Source organism: Gopherus flavomarginatus, chromosome 1, assembly GCF_025201925.1.
Source record: "Gopherus flavomarginatus isolate rGopFla2 chromosome 1, rGopFla2.mat.asm, whole genome shotgun sequence".
Taxonomy (NCBI): Eukaryota; Metazoa; Chordata; order Testudines; family Testudinidae; genus Gopherus; species Gopherus flavomarginatus.
In genome coordinates, this window is record NC_066617.1 from 139142033 (window position 1) to 139149920 (window position 7888).

Here is a 7888-nt window from a genome sequence, read left to right on the forward strand (position 1 = left end):
GCCCCTGCTTCCTTCATCCCCTTATCTTCCCCATCCCATGCCCTTTCCCCACGGCTTCACCTCCTTCCCAGGCTTGGAGGGCAGGGGGGAAACCGCTCCCCAGCAAAAGCCAGTGGAGCGGGCTGGGAACGGGTCGCTCCACTTCCTGCTGCCTGGTGATTGCAGGGCGGGCCCGACCCCGCACTCACAGGGTGGCGGGAAGTGGAGTGACCCGGCTCCAGCTCGCTCTGCTCTACTCCTCTGGCTCCCAGCCTTGGGATTGGGGGGCAAGGGGGAACCGCACCCCAGCACTCACTGGTGGCATGGAGTGGGCTGGGTCTGGATCGCTCCACTTCCTGCCGCCGGTGAGCACAGGCCTGACCCTGCTGCAGTCCTAAGGGGAAGGGCTGGAATGGGGACGGGGTGGAGCGGGGCAGGAAGAGTCAGGGCTGGGGCAGAGCAGGGGTAGGAAGTGGGAGGCAGGGGTGGAGCAGAGGTGAGGGCTTTGAGGAAGAGGTGGGACAAGGCGGAGCAGGGGCAGGGGCAGCTTTCCTGGCTGGATGAGTCAGCCAGGGGATTGGGCTGGCCAGGGGCCCTTCTGATTGTGGACCTGGTGCCACTGGCGCCGTGGTAAACCCAGTACTGCTTGCCAAATTGCCATTGGAACTAAGGCAATTTACACCAGCTGAGGATCGGGTCTGGGAGTCACAAAACAGAGTGGAAACCCAAACAGGAGTGAATGAAATGCAAATAAGAACTCTTTAGAATAAGTGACCCCAAAATTTAAAGGATGGTAAAATTGAATATTTTTCAGAACTGTCCAGGATAAGACTTAATGTGAAAATAATGTGATAGAGGAGCGACTGCAATGGAAAGAGATTTCCTGTATCAGTTTTCAAATAATAAGAAAAATAAAAATAAGAGAGATTCTCCCATTAGAAAGCAAGAAAGAAAAATGCATAACATGGGGAGAAATTAAAGAGTTGGCAGAAATGATCACCATAATATAGAGCCAGAAATAGACAATGATAGTAAATGGACACATGGGACAGAACTCCACTACTGCAGGACCTGTGATCTTGGAGGTGGAGCATAAGGCTGTAAATCAGACCTGCCTTTTGTTCTTGACTCTGTGGCTGATTCTTTGTGTGTCTTTGGGCAAGCCACTTAACCCCTCTATGCCTCAATTTTCTCATATAGTCAATGTGGATAATATTGACTTTTTACCTTTCTAAAGTGCCTTGAGAACCATAGATGAAAAACACTATATACCATAGATAAAAAACACTGTATAAGAGCTAAATATTATTACAGTAAAGCCTAAATGTATTTTATGTTAATTTGGACAAAACTTGTATGTTTTGAAATGCCAATAAATATTTAGACTATGGATCCAACTTGGAGAGACTGCTAACGGCTCACTTTTCCTCAGCCACATGTCCCTTTGTACCTCTTCTCCATATGCTCCCCCACACAGAGACACCCACCACTCATGAATGCTTTCTTCCGGTGTTTGTTTCTCTTAAAAATGCTCATCCCTCTTATGTACACTGCCCAAAGCAAATGATATCTTGTATAGCTTTGATATTTGAGGGAGGGTGTTAATTGCAAGGTATCTGAAGTCCTGGAGATACCAGTCAGCCTGAAATTCAGGCTAGAGAGGAGAGGCTCTGGAATTTCCCAGAGGCATTGCTTTAGGTTATGTCTACACTTAAACCAGTACAGGAGCACAGCTGCAGCACTGTAGCTGTGGCACTGTAGCGCTTCATTATGGACACTTACTACAGAAACAGGAGGGATTCACCCTTTGCTGCAGTTAATTCACCTTCTTGAGAGCTGGTAGCTACGTAGATGGAAGAGGTTAGGTCTGTTTAATTACATCACTCAGGAGTGTGGACTTTTCACTTACCTGAGTGATGTAGCTGGGGCAGCCTAACTTTTTAGTGTAGTTCTGGCCATAGACTTAGGCCTGGTCTTCACTGGGTGGGAAGGGGATCGATCTAAGTCATGCAACTTCAGCTGCATTAAGAAGTCGACGTACTTAGATCTACTTACCATGGTGTCTCCACTGCATTGAGTTAATGGCTGATGCTCTCCCGTTGACTCCGCCTGCACCTCTTGCCCTGGTGGAGTAATGAAGTTGACGGGAGAGCACTCGGCGGTCGATCTATCGCATCTAGAATAGACACAAAAAATGGACCCCTGCTGGATCGATCACTCCCCATCGATCCAGCGGGTAATGTAGACAAACTCTTAGCGACATTGAGCCCAATTCTCGCTACACAGCTCCCACTGAAGTCAGCAGAAGTTTTACCTTTTTGATTCAGGGCAGGATTGGGCCTTTTGGGACAAATTCTGCTTTAAGTTCCACCAGTTTAAATCTGGACTAACTCCATTGGCTCATTAATTTGGATCAAATGCCTGAGTGAGACATTTAATTGATTTCTGCAGTTCTAGGATGGATAGCAAGATATTACCAGTGAACAGTGTGACTGTACACTCATTTCCTCTGTGTTCTATTCTCTGGTCTGATAAATGGCACCAAATTGCAGTTGTTAGGGGCTCAGTGAAAACAGAAAGGAGCCTTGTCTTGCCTCAGGATGTAATTCAAAACTGTCAGAATATGTCTTGGTTAAGGGACAGGCTTCTTTGGGGGCTATAGAAGAAAACGTAATTTAGGAAATACATTCATGACGAAAATTAAATTTCTCAAGGACTTGAAATAATAAGGGCAAATTAACAGATTCCTCAGTCAAGAGACACCTTCTTTCTCATTGAGGGTGAGGAGAAGGCCTTTAAGTTTCAGCATGACCTGTGTTATGGTATATTCATACAATTTTGTTTCTTGTTGATCTTTTTAAACTGAATCTAAACTGGTCTGAATGAATGTTTCAAGGTGAGACATTTATAAAGTCTTACATGATGATTATGTGCATTTAAGGGTGATACTAGTGGTAATGTTTCCTGCTCTCTGCATTTTTTTTTGTTTTGCTTTCCTCCCAAGAATCACTGTTATGGTCCTACCATAGTGGCTTCAAGGACGGTTCCTAGTGAGAAAGAATCATTTACCATCAGGAACTTCCATGGAGAAATCTTGATATTCAGAAATTTACCAAAATCAACTCCATAACCGTCTACACTTGAAGACTTGCTAATTTTCATGGGCTGATAGCCTGGTTATTTTGTCCAATGTCACTGTTAAACTTAATAAATCAGATATACTCCCACGGGGGTCAATGTTGCATAAGGACAGCGTTGCTGCCTTGCACAGTGAGGTTTTGGTCACATAAACAGGTTCATTTCCTCCTCAGATTGTGCAACCCAGAAGGCCTTCATCCTGGGAATTATAGTGAAGGAGAAAAGGGGCCTACTTTACACCAGGGAGTATCTATGGGACCTCATAATTTTAATTAAAAAGTCGTGAGACCTAATATTTTAGTTTATATAAAGTTGTTTGTCATGGAAAATTAGGAGAAAAGTCACCTAGATACCCTTTATTTTAGAATAAAGGGTTTCTTCTGTCTCTGACTTGTCTACATTGGGAAATGTACTGGCATAGCTATTGCAGAATAAACTATTTTGCTACAGCTATTGCAGAATAACTCCCCATGCGGACACTCTATTGTGGAATAAATGGGACTTTATTTCAGAATAATTACCCTGCTCACAAAGAGGAGTAATTATTCTGGATTAAATAATTTATATTCCAGAATAGAGTATCCATATGGGAGAGTCATTTCAGAATAGCTATTCTGAAATAGTTATGTTTGTCAGTTTGCCCTGTGTAGACAATGTCAGCTTTTTCACAGTCTTTCTTTCTCTCTCTCTCTCTAAGGGCCTCATTTTGCAAACATACACATGCTTAACTTAAAGCCCATGAGTAATCCTACTGAAATCAATGGAACTAAGCCATACATCTCTCATTCTCTTAATTTCCTTTCTCTGTATCTCCCTTCGTTCCTTCTTGTTCCTTCCCCTCTTCTTTCCATTCATTCTCATACTTCTGTTCTCCTTTTCAATCTATCCTTAGCTCCTTCTCTTCTCCTTCCCCATCCCACTATTTTCTTCATGGATTAGTAGAGAGGTCAATGGTGGAGAAGTCTCAGTAGAGGTGAGGGGATATGAAAAGAAGTAGAGATGGACAGAGGAAGGTTGTAGGAGAGGGGAGGAAGAAAGAATAATGTGTGTAGAAGAGGGGATGGTGAAAGAGGGCATAAATATATTGAATGTTACTCCCTGGAAAACATATCTGGTGTGGACAAGTCAACACAGTGTGGCTGTTGTTTGGAACAGTGGTTCTCAGCCAAGGATTCATATACACTTGGGGGTACGCAGAGGTCTTCCAGGGAGCACATCAACTCATTTAGATATTTACCTAGTTTTATAACAGGCGACATAAAAAGCCCTAGTGAAGTCAGTACAAACTCAAATTTCGTGCAATGACTTGTTTATACTGCTCTATATACTATACATTGACATAAATACAATAGTTATATTCCAATTGATTTATTTTAGAATTACATTATAAAGATGAGAATGTAAGCAATTTTTCAGTAATAGTGTGCTGTGACACTTTTGTATTTTTATGTCTGATTTTTGTAAGCAAGTTTTTAAATGAGGTGAAACTTGGGGTATCCATGACAAATCAAACTCCTGAAAGGGTACAGTAATCTGGAAAGGTTGAAAACCACCGGTTTGGAAAGTGTGCCCCATAATAAACTAAGTCATTGCCCTAAACGTTCCCCATGAGATAATGGAAAGATATTACCATGACTGGGGCTTTCCACATTTGCGGTTATTAAAATTGCAAAAGCTCTTACTCTGTGGTCACGCAAACTGTAGCGTCAGAGTTTGAGTCTTCTAATTGTTTTTTTCTACTACAGATTATTTCGTAATGGAAAGAGCCTCCAATGAATCACTTCCCCTTTCAGCACCTCTCCACCTGAATCTAAAATCATGCATGATGCAGATCATGAAAAAGGGCTCTGGGGTCCACAGCTTAGGAACCTCTTTGGAGCACTCAGATCTATTCCTTGGTGTCAGAGTTGGGCAACCAGGTAAAATGAATTACGTGGAAGCTTTTAAAAATCCTACTGCTCAGACCACGGGCCAGGATGGGACACCACTTCTGACCGCTTAGGACACAATATAATGAGGTTTTAGTTCCTGTAGTGATGTCAGGAGGCTGTTTTTCACTTAGTCCCTTGTGCAATCAAAGCATCTACTGATAGCTTAGCGGAAGTTCTGCTTGCTCCTTACAATCAGCTGAGTGAGAGCTGAGTGGAGATGGAACATGTTTTTGGTGGACATGTCTATTAAAGTGCAAATGACGTACACTGAGTCTCCAGGATTACTGCTGAGTGTTGCACAATGTTTGTGAGGACATTTCTTCAGAGAAAAGGCTTTGGAAAATAGCCCCACAACATATCAGCTGCTTAGCGTTCCTATTGTGAAGGGTGCAGCCATGGCTTTAAAGGCAAGGCAATCAGCTGTGGTACCTGAGGCTCTGTGCCAACTTGCTTTGCCACTACTGCCACTGAAGAGCATAGAGTCATGGATAGAATCTACCCATGAATTTAACGCTTTGGACTATTCATGGCCATTTTCTATTTGCACAATCTTTTATAGAAATGATAGATCAATTCTTTCTCATGATTTGAGATTGAACTAGTCAATACATTATTTCAGAGCATGTACCTACCTGAGATGAACCAATTTTGGATTACACACTTACACACGTACAGATGAAGTCTGTATCTATCTACTTATGTCAGTACCTCCCAAGCATTTAAAAATAGAAATAATCAAAATGTCTCTTCCTCTTCCTTCCCAGTCTGTAGGAGAAATACCTTGATTAGCTTTCTGAAAAGGGTGCTAGAATCAAGAGGGAGAGCGTAAGTGTGGAGTACAGACACAAGAAACAGAGGACAGATACTGATGACCTGCTGTTGAGAGCAGGAGAAAATGAGTCAGAAGACATATAGCTGAGGCCCTGTCTACACTGGCAAGTTTCTGTGCAGTAAAGCAGCTTTCTGCGCTGTAACTCCCAAGGTGTAAACACTGCAAAGCCACTTAGTGCGCAGAAACTGTGCAGCTGTAGCACTTAAAAAACCCCACCACAATGAGAGGCTACAGCTTTTTGTGCTGGGGTTACAGCACTGTGGCGCCAGTGTAGACACCATGGTCAATGACAGCATTGTGATTGGCCTCCAGGAGGTGTCCCACAATGCCTATTCTCACCTCTCTGGTCATCAATTTGAACTCTTCTGCCTTGCCCTCAGGTGACCAACCATCATCCCCACCCCACAAATTCCTTTGGAATTTTGAAAGTCTGTGTTAATGTCTGTGAAATGTCCAGGGCTGGCTCCAGGCCCCAGTGCGCCAAGAGCGTGCTTGGGGCGGCATGCCACAGGAGGCGCTCTGCCGGTTGCCGGGAGGGCGGCAGGCAGCTCCGGTGGACCTCCTGCAGGTGTCCCTGTGGAGGGTCCGCTGGTCCCGCGGCTCTGGTGGTCCACCGGAGCCGCGGGACCAGCGGACCCTCCACAGGGATGCCTGCGGGAGGTCCACTGGAGCCACAGGACCAGTGGACCCTCCTCAGGAACGCCTGCGGGAGGTCTACCAGAGACGCAGAACCGGCGAGTGGTAGAGCGCCCCCTGCAGCGTGCTGCTGTGCTTGGGGCCGCGAAATGGCTAGAACCAGCCCTGGAAATGCCCATGATGATCCACAAGCACCTGGAGAACCACTGAGAAATACCCTTTGTGATTAATGTACTCGGTGGCTAGCCGGTCTGGTGCCAGAATTGAAATATGCTGCAATCTATCGCCCCTCCGCCGTTAGGGAAGTCCATTTGTGCAAAGCCATCCACAATGTCACGCACGTTGCCCACAGTCACGGTCTTTTGGAGAAGGATGCAACTAATGGCCCAGCACATTTCCATCAACACAAGTCCAACAGTTGACTTTCCCACTCCGAACTGTTTAGCGACCGATTGGTAGCAGTCTGGAGTAGCCAGCTTCCACAGTGCAATCACCACGTCATAACTATAAAGGGAAAGGAACAGCCCTCCTGTGTACAATACTATAAAATCCCGCCTGGCCAGAGACACCAAAATCCTTTTACCTGTAAAGGGTTAAGAAGCTCAGGTAACCTGGCTGACATCTGACCCAAAGGACCAGTACTTTCAAATCTTGGTGGGGGGAAGGCTTTTGTTTGTGTGCTTTGTTTTGTGGTTGTTCACTCTTGGGACTAAGAGGGACCAGACATCAATCCATGCTCTCCAAATCTTTCTGAACCAGTCTCTCATATTTCAAACTTGTAAGAAACAGCCAGGCAAGGCATGTTGGTTTTATCTTTGTTTTCTCAACTTGCAAATGTTCCTTTTTGCTAAGAGGATTTACCTGTTTGCTGTAACTTTGAACCTAAGGCTAGAGGGGGTTCCTCTTGGCTCTATGAATCTGATTACTCTGTAAAGTTATTTTCCATCCTGATTTTATAGAGATGGTTTTTACCTTTCCTTCTTTAATTAAATGCCTTCTTTTTAAGAACCTGATTGATTTTTCCTTGTTTTAAGATCCAAGGGGGTTGGATCTGCACTCACCAGGAATTGGTGGGGGGAAAGGAGGGGGAATGGTTAATTTCTTCTTGTTTTTAGATCCAGAGATTTGGATCTGTGTTCACCAGGATCTTGGTGGAGAAGTCTCTCAAGGCTACTGGGAGGGAGATAGTCTGGAGGGAAGGTAGACGGAGTTTCCCAAATAACTCTTAAAGGATTTGGGTGGTGGCAGTAAACCCAGATCTAAGCTGGTAATTAAGCTTAGAGGTTCTCATGCAGATCACTACATCTGTACCCTAGAGTTCAGAGTGGGGGAAGGAACCTTGACACCATGCTCTTCTCCAATGACAGGGTAG